This window comes from Macaca mulatta, chromosome 8 (assembly GCF_049350105.2).
Source record: "Macaca mulatta isolate MMU2019108-1 chromosome 8, T2T-MMU8v2.0, whole genome shotgun sequence".
In the NCBI taxonomy this organism is placed as follows: Eukaryota; Metazoa; Chordata; class Mammalia; order Primates; family Cercopithecidae; genus Macaca; species Macaca mulatta.
The window spans coordinates 112,865,043-112,874,934 of record NC_133413.1 but is presented as its reverse complement, the minus strand read 5'-3'; the positions used below and the strand labels follow the sequence as shown (position 1 = coordinate 112,874,934).

The 9,892-nt window shown below is 43.3% G+C and overlaps 1 pseudogene; it reads left to right on the top strand.

The window, feature by feature from the left end:
- The first annotated feature begins 778 nt into the window (after window positions 1-778).
- LOC114680473 (U6 spliceosomal RNA) lies at window positions 779-878 on the top strand (annotated as a pseudogene).
- The last annotated feature ends 9,014 nt before the right edge of the window (window positions 879-9,892 follow it).

Here is a 9,892-nt window from a genome sequence, read left to right as displayed (position 1 = left end):
GTCTCTAAAAACTGTAACAAATGCATGCAAATACAAACATGCACATTCAGATATTCCATATCAGACTGTGACTTGGTGGAGACCACCACATCACAAACTAGTGCCACCAGACTAACCTTTTTAGAGGGAAAAAAAAACCTCATTCATCTATTCATTCAATGAACAACTGTTTATTGAGTATGTATTATATGCTTCCAAGACCTTCCTATAACTATATGGATGAGAGAGATCATAGCTCTACTCTCATTTCTTTTTTGTTTTGTTTTGTTTTGAGATGGAGTTTCACTCTTGTTGTTCAGGCTAGAGTGCAATGGCACAATCTCAGCTCACTACCAACGGTACACATCTCTTAACCTGATACTCAGAAATACTCATTCATCCAATGATACACATCTCTTCTTAACCTGATATTCAGAAATATCGCACTAATAACTTGAAATTGGCTGTAGTGGAAGTATTTGCACCATGGTAATTGGCAAATCCTACAAACCAGGTCATTTGTTGCTCACTACAACCTCCGCCTCCTGGGTTCAAGCGAATCTCCTGCCTCAGCCTCCTAAGTAGGTGGGATTACAGGTGAGCACCACCATGCCCGGCTAATTTTGTATTTTTAGTAGAGACAGAGTTTCACTATGTTGGTCAGGTTTGTCAGGTTGGTCTCGAACTCCTGACCTCAAGTAATCCACCCGCCTCAGCCTCCCAAAGTGCTGGGATTACAAACATGAGCCACTGTGCCCGGCTTCTACCCTCATTTCTTAAAAATACTCAGATCTGGTTCTCGCTTTGGCAGCAAACATCCTAAAGTTGGAATGATACACAGATTAGCATGGCTGCTGCCCAAGGATGACATGAAAATTCATGAAATGTTCCATATAAAAAAGAAGTGGAAAAAAAAATGCAGGCTGTATTTATCCATTCACTTAAAATCAAACCCAGCATAATAGTGAGCTGTGCAGTAACTGGCGAGTGAGGGCACTGGGTGGTAAACAGAACATATTAATCATCTGAATGTTTATTATGATTTGGATGCTACTCAGTGGACTTGTATTCGTGACAAGACACGTTGGCAGTAGATTCAATTTTTCAACAAAAATCTGTCTTTTCAAGCATTTAGATTAGTTTAATTGAAGGATATCCTGAGAGTCCCAGCACGTTGTTAAAGGCTGTGACCACTTGCAATCACACATAGGTGGGAATCAGGGTTTTATTGATTCCATGCAACAGAACCATCAGACAGGAGGAAATACTTGATGCTGAGGCCCAATTAAACCTCATTTAAGTTCTTTTTTTTTTTTTTTTTTTTTTTGAGACGAAGTCTCGCTCTGTCGCCCAGGCTGGAGTGCAGTGGCGCGATCTCGGCTCACTGCAAACTCCGCCTCCTGGGTTTACGCCATTCTCCTGCCTCAGCCTCCTGAGTAGCTGGGACTACAGGCGCCCGCCACCGCGCCGGGCTAATTTTTTGTATTTTTAGTAGAGACGGGGTTTCACCGTGGTCTCGATCTCCTGACCTTGTGATCCGCCCGCCTCGGCCTCCCAAAGTGCTGGGATTACAGGCGTGAGCCACCGCGCCCAGCCTAAGTTCTTTATTTTTAGGCCAGACTCAGTGGCTCATGCCTGGACTCCAGTACTTTGGGAGGTGGAGGCAGGAGGATTGCTTGAATCCAGGAATTTCTACAAAAAAATTTAAAAATTAACCAAGCATGGCAGTGTGTGCCTGTAGTCCCAGCTACTCAGGAGGCTGAGGAGGGAGGATTGCTTGAGCCCAGAAGGTAGAGGTTATAGTGAGCTGTGATTGTGCTGCTACATTCCAGCCTGGGAGACAGAGTGAGACCTTGTCTTAAAAAAAAAAAAAAAAAAATTTCATTGAGAGAGGGTAACATTTTGATTGAGTTTCAAAATTGGTGTTCCCTATCATCAAAATCTATTGCAAATGTTCATCTGTTAATACTAATGTGTGATGAAATTTATGTATTTCAACTGTGAAAATGTCTTTTTAGACAGGTACTACCAAATACTGATAGCAATTTATGAGCATATAATTTTAGTTGAGCATATTTATTGCTGGGAAGGCATTTAGAGAATCTCCTCCGGTTGTTCTTCTGTATCCTTTGTAATATCCTTTATAACAAACTGGTAAACTCAAGTGTTTCCCTGAACTCTATGAGCCATTCTAATGAATGATCAAACCCTAGAAGGGGCTTATGGAAACCTCTGATTTATAGCCTTGGTCAGAAGCACAGGAGGCCTGTACTTGTGACTGGGACCTGAAGTAGGAGCCGGTCTTGCAGGACTGAGCCCTTAACTTGTTAGTTCTGATGCTAACTCCAGGTAGATGGTGTCAGAATTGATTGAAATTTAGGACAAGCTGGTGTCCACTGGAGAATGGATGTGTGGGAGGAAAACAACCCCACACGTTTGGTATCAGAAGTGAAGTACGAGAGTGAGTGTGAGCACAGAGAGGACAAAGTTTCTTTCCTATTCAGTTTGTAAGTAGTAAAGCTGGATTGCAACACAGAATGACTGGCCCCAAGCCTATGCTTAATATTATCTTTTATATTTGTATCATAGTCTACGAACTGATTTTATTTTTATTTTTTATTTTATTTTACTTTATTTTTTTTTTAGATGGAGTCTCGCTTTGTCACCCAAGCTGGAGTACAGTGGTGCAATCTCGGCTCACTGCAACCTCCCCTTCCTGGGTTCAAGCAATTCTCCCGCCTTAGCCTCCCGAGTAGCTGGGATTACAGGCGCCCGCCACCATACTGGCTAATTTTTTTGTATTTTTAGTAGAGATGGGGTTTCACCATGTTGGCCATGCTGGTCTCGAACTCCTGACCTCAAGTGATCTGCCCACCTCAGCCTCCCAAAGTGCTGGGATTACAGGCGTGAGCCATCACACCTGGCCTAATTTTATTTTTATTTATTTATATTTTTTTGAAATGGAATATTGTTCTGTCACCCAGGTTGAAGTTCAATGGTATGATCTCAGCTCACTGCAATCTCCCAGGTTCAAGCAATTCTCCTGCCTCAGCCTCCCAAGTAGCTGGGACTACAGGTATGCACCACCATGCCCAACTAATCTTTATATTTTTAGTAAAGATGGGGTTTCACCATTTGGTCAGGTTGGTCTTGAATTCCTGACCTCAAGTGATCCATCTGCCTCAGCCTCCCAAAGTGTTGGGATTACAGGCGTGAGCCACCACGCCCGGCCAGCCACTGGGCCCAGCCTAATTTTATTTTTAAAACCTACTTTTCCTCCATTTAATTGATCTTGAACATCATAAAGATGATTCTTGAAAAAATACTCTAGTTTCACTTAGATGTGTTAAGTCAGGGCATGTCTGCTAAGGCTCAGGCAAGCATTCTCCTTAAAAAAGCAGTTTATCATATTTGCAGCACCTAGAAGATGAATTTGCTTAAAAAAAAAAAAGAAAAAAAAAAGCAGAGTTACTCTTCTCTGCTTTGAAACCGTGATGGAAGAACACAAGGTCAGGAAATATGATGATTCATGTTAATACCTATGTTTGTAAAGATTTTTTAGGGGGAAGAATCATATTCAGTTTTTTCAGGTTTAGCATAAATGGTTACTTGATAAGGAAAGTTATAACTCTGGTTAAGAAGATAAGAATTAGAGGTTAAAAAGAAACTATAAAATAGACTATAATTTCCATTTACAGAGTCTTATTAAATTGGCATCATTCTAAAACATATAAGCAAAGATTAATAGTTTGACAATGTAAAAATTTTAAACTCCTGTGTATCAAAACAACAGTAACCACATATAAAAAATAACAAACCAACTGAAATATTTGAGGAAACAAACCAATAGTTAATGTAAAACACTCCACAAACTAAGCAGAATAAATGAACTCCCTGATGGGCAAAAGCAACTCACAAAAGAAAATTAAACATATAAAAAGTGCTTGACCTCACGAGTAATAAAAGGAATGAAAAATGAAGCAATAACAAAATATTCTAGAGGAGGTAATATCCCAGAGGCACTGCACCATCCCTGGTTGGTTTCCCTAAACTCAGCCTACACCTTTGTACCTTTTCTTTTATTAGATGTCCCTCAATTGCCCAGGTTTAGCATGCCACCTGTTTCCTGTCAGGCCCTGACTGATGTTGGCAAGATGTATGAAATCAGAATCTAAGTTCTATTTATAAGAAAGTTCATTAGCAGCATTACCTATAATAGCAAAAACAAAACAGAAACAAATAACCAAAATAAGAGACTGATTAAGCAAATTATGATACCTCCACATAGAATATAAAAAGATAGATGGGTGCAGTGGCATGTGCCTGTAATCCTAACTACTTGGGAGGCTGAGGCAGGAGGATCACTTGAACCCAGGAGTTCAAGGCTAGTCTGAAAAACATGGTAAGACCCCCACCTCAAAAACAAAATAATATAAAAATATATTAACAATCATCTTCTTAAAGAATATTACTGAAAAGATGAAGCATACACACTATATTCCTAAATTAAAAACACACAAAATTGTATATATAATAATGTCCCATTTTGTTAAAAAAATTTAATGGGAAAAACATTAAATCATATAATGTTACATTTTAATAAAGAGTATATAAATATGTGCTTACATATCTTATATATAAAACAGTATATGTTATGTTTGTTTTATATATAAGTTTTATAATATACCATATTACATTTATATTTTATATACAATGTATTATATATAGATTTATTGATTCATTATATTATGTCACTTTTTATAAAGAATTCTCTACATCTCTACTGGTACATGTTTATGTCATGTATCTGCTTATATAAACCACATAATATACATGCTACAAATCACATACACGTATATACATGCATGAATGTACAGCGCTCTCCCACGTGTCATCCGAGGTCACTCAGTCCTCTGGGACTGAAATAAAACGGGTTGTATCCTCCAGTTCACGTTGGTGTAAAGTACAATGAACAGTGTCCTCCTCAAGTTTATCCAGATTCCCAGGGGCTCACTGCTGCCTCTGGACTATGGGGTTTATTCTCAGACCAACCAGACTTCTTTTTTCCTTCTCTGCCCCAGCTCAGAGGTGGGATTCAGCCATTTCTCTGGATTCCTCCAAAACCACCTTTGCAAGGAAAATGACCATGTGGCATATGTTTTCTTTCTTCCTTTTTTTCTTTTTAGAGATCGGATCTGGTTCTCTTGCCCAGGCTGGTCTTGAACTCCTGGACTCAAGCAATCCTCCCACCTTGGCCTCCCAAAGTGCTGGGATTACAGGCGTGAGCCTGCACCACGCCCAGCCTAGCGTTCTCTCAATGTTCAGAGCAGCACAGCGTGGATGCCTCTTGGCGTAGAAGGCCCCCGCTGCTTGCAGGGCTCTGGCTGCCGGGGTGGGGCGGGGCCTGGGGGCGGCGGTGTTTTAGCCCCTCCAGGCTGGCCTTCCCTCTAGGATTTCCTCACTTCAGTGTGTCCCCCACCTTCCCATCTTGTGCTACACCTCCTGGCATTACAGACAAGACCCCTTGATGACTGACAGACGTCCGGGTCTGGGATAGAAGATAACAAGGAGAAAGCCTTACCAGTCCATCCTCCCACAGCCACCAGGAGGAGTGAGAACGATGCCAGCACAGCTCAGCACACAGCACAGCGCACAGCACAGAGCACGTAGAGCACAGCGCACAACAAAGCACACAGCGCACGGAGCACAGCACAGAACACACACGCACAGCACACAGCGCACAGAACAGTACACAGCGTGCACAGCACAGAGCACACAGCGCATAGCACGCAGCGCACACTGCACAGAGCACACAGCGCATAGCACGCAGCGCACACTGCACAGAGCACACAGCGCACAGCACAGCACACAGTGCGCACGGAGCACAGAGCGTGCACAGCACACAGTGCGCACTGAGCACACAGCGCACGAAGCACACAGCGCACGGAGAGCACAGCACAGCGCAGGCTTCTGAAGCAGATTCTGAAGAAAGTCCTGACTCCACCACTTACCAGCTGTGCGATTTGGGGCACAGTTCTTTCCCTGCCTTAGTTTATTTATCTACAGAATGGGATAGCACTAATATTTAGTAGGGTTGCTGAAAATTAAATGAGTTAAATATAGAAGAATATCTTTGAACTTTGCAGGCAGTAGAGAAGTTTCTTAGAGTTAATATGTATGAAGTGCTTAGTGTTGGGTACATAGTAAATAATATTCAATGTTATGTTTTTCTCCACAAATATGAATTATGTCCTCAGCCACTGTAACCACCCAAGGGGTTCACCTTGCTGTTGCCTAGACTGAGCAGATTCATCAAGACAGGGGAATTGCAATAGAGAAAGAGTAATTTACGCAGAGCCGACTGTGCAGGAGACCGGAATTTTTGTTGTTGTTGTTACTCAAATCGGTCTCCCCAAGCATTCAGGGAGCCGAGTTTTTAAGGATAACTTGGTGGGTGGGGGGAAGCCAGTGAGCCAGGAGTGCCGATTGGTCAAGGATGAAATCATAGGAAGTCGAAGCTGTTGTCTTGTGCTGAGTCAGTTCCTGGGGGGCCAGGGGTACAAGATCAGATGAGCCAGTTTATTGATCTGGGTGGCACCAGCTGATCCATCAAGTGCAGGGTCTGCAAAATATCTCAAGCACTGCTCTTAGGAGCAGTTCAGGGAGGGTCAGAATCCTGTAGCCTCCAGCTGCATGACTCCTAAACCATAATTTCTAATCTTGTGGCTAATGTTAGTCCTACAAAGGCAATCTACTCCCCAGGCAAGAAGGAGGTCTGCTTTGGGAAAGGGCTGTTACTGTCTTTATTTAAATTAGAAAAACTAAGTATCTCCCAAAGTTAGTTCAGCCTATGCCCAGGAATGAACAAGGACAGCTTGGGGGTTAGAAGCAAGATGGAGTCAGTTAAGTACGATCTCTTCCACTGTCTCAGTCATGATTTTACAAAGGCCGTTTCACCAGCCCTCCCATGAACATGCAGGAGCAGCTAAAGGCAGTTTGGTTTTGAATTACATGTTTATCCTTGTGTCTAAACTACCAGAAGAATGTATTTCAAAATGTAGGAGATAGGGCTGGGCGAGGTGGCTCTCACACCTGTAATCCCAGCACTTTGGGAGGCTGAGGGGGGTGGATCACTTGAGTCCAGGAGTTCAACACCAGGCTAGGAAACATGGTGAAACCCTGTCTCTACAAAAAATACAAAAAATAATTAGCTGCACATGGTGGTGTGCACCCAGCTACTCAGGAGGCTGAGATGGGAGGATCTGCAGTGAGCTGTGATTGCGCGGTCGCACTTCAGCCTGTGGGACAGAGTGAGACCCTGTCTCAAAGAAAACAAAAGTAGGAGATGGGATTATGGTGCTTATTTTTTTCTTTTCTTTTCTTTGTGCCCTTTCAAATTTTCCAAATTTTGTATATTGAGCATTTGTTATTTTTGCAGCTATGGAAAATGCCCATTTTCCTTCCCCCCAAAAGGCAAGAGAAGCCTCCTGGGATGATAATGGTGTAGGTTAGGAGAAACTTGTTCCCATGAGTTGATTAAAGCTCAAACACCAGGCAGGGCTCCTTGGGAAACGGGTGGACCTTAAAAATGAATGATTCCCTGCTGTTCGCATCTCAGAAGAAACCTGCGTTTATTTATTGCTCTTCAGACTTGCCATTTCAGCATGTTGAAAAGAAACCAAACAAAGAGAAATTAAAAGTGCATGACTTGATTCCTTCCTACAAGCCAAATTGTTCTGAAAATTTCCCCTTGGATTCCCAGATTTTAAGAGGCTTAGCTTGCTTCTGCCCCTAATTGCTCTATTAATTTAATCTGCTCAAAGTCTCCCAAGAGTCTAGGTCATCAGCCTTTGGGGCTGACTGTCTGGTCTGGACTGGTCTCCTCCATAGACAGTTTTGCTGAGATGTTTTACATGTTACCTCTATCTTCTATTTTGCTAGTTTTCTCCTTCCAAGAGGGTTTCTCCTGACCTAATTAAATGAGTTCTGGTATTTGCGTGAATTTGCCCATTGAAATGATGTGAACCTATTTTCCTTTCTTCAGTGGAGACCTAGAGCTACACATTTGTCCTAATTTTCCTGTTTGGGTTCCTGATCATTTATCTTATGAGCACTCTGTAGCTTCATGTGTATCTAGCATAAATTGACTCTTTGCATAAAAACATACTCGGCAAATTTGTCTTTCTGAGCCTTCATTTCCTTATCTGTAAAGTGGGGACAAAAACATACGTATTCAGGCCAGATGTAGTGGCCCATGCCTATAATCCCAACACCTGAGGAGGCCAAGGCGGGTGGATCACTTGAGGTCAGGAGTTTGAGACCAACCTGACCGACATGGCGAAACCCTATCTCTACTAAAAACACACAAATTAGCCAGGTGTGGTAGCGCATGCCTGTAGGCCCAGGCTGAAGCAGGAGAATCACCTGAACACAGTAGGTGAGCCGAGATTGCACCAGTGCACTCCAGCCTGGGCAATAGAGTGAGACGCCATCTAAAAAAATATACATGTGTACGTATTTGTTTCCTGGGATGCTGTATCAAATGACCTCAAACTGGGTGGCTTAAAACGATAGAAATGTATTCTCTCATAGTTTTAGAGGCCAGAAGCTCAGAACTGAGATGTCAGCAAGGTCAAGCTCCCTCCAAAGAGATTCCTGGAAGGGGAGGATCCTTCCAGCTCTGGCCTTCTCTAGCTTGTGTCAACAAAGATCTCACCTTCTGCTTCTATCCTCACGTGGCCTTCTTTCCTGTGTGTCTCCTGTCTCAGATCTTTTTTTCCTCTGTCTTGTAAGGATACCAGCCATTAGATTTACTGTAAATCCAGGATGATTTCATCCCCAAATCAATAACTCAGTTATATCTGCAAAGACCCTATTTTCAAATAAGGTCACATTCACAGGTATCTAGAGTCACAATTTGGACATATATTTTGGGGAAACACTATTCTATCACTACAACATATGAATCTTATTGAGTTGCTCTGTGAATATTAACATGAAATGCCAGGCCGGTCATGGTGGACAATACCTGCAATCCCAGTGCTTTGGGAGGCCAAGGTGGAAGGACTGCTTGAGGGCAGGAGTTTGAAACCAGCCTGGGTAACATAGTGAAACCCCATCTCTACAAAAATTTTTTTTAATTAGCTGTGCATGGTAGTGCATGCCCATAGTCCCAGCTACTTGGGAGGCTGTCGAGAGGATCACTTGAGCCTGAGAGATCAAGGCTGCAGTGAGCTATGATTGTACCACTGTATTCCAGCCTAAGTGACAGAGCAAGACCCTGTCTCTTTCTTTTTTTTTTTTCTTTTTTAAAGAGGCTGGGCGCTGTGGCTGTGGCTCACGCCTGTAATCCCAGCACTTTGGGAGGCCAAGGTGGGTGGATCATGAGGTCAGGAGATCAAGACTATCCTGGCTAACATGGTGAAAGCCCATCTCTACTAAAAATACAAAAAAATTAGCTGGGCGTGGTGGTGGGTGCCTGTAGTCCCAGCTACTCGGGAGGCTGAGGCAGGAGAATGGTGTGAACCCAGGAGGCGGAACTTGCAGTGAGCCGAGATCGCACCACTGCACTCCAACCTGGGCAACACAGCGATACTCCGTCTCAAAAGGAAGGAGGGAGGGAGGGAGGGAAGGAGGGAAAGAGGGGAAAGGAAGGGAAAGAAAGAGAAAGAAAGAGAAAGAAGGAAAGCCAGCCAGCCAGCCGGCTCGGTGGCTTACTCCTGTCATCCCAACACTTAGGGAGGCCAAGGCGGGTGGATCACCTGAGGTCAGGAGTTCAAGACCAGCCTGGCCAACATGGTGAAACCCTGTCTCTACTAAGAGTACAAAAATTAGCTGGGTGTGGTGGCAGGTGCCTGTAATCCCAGCTACTCAGGAGGCTGAGGAAGGAGAATTGCTTGAACCTGGTAGCCAG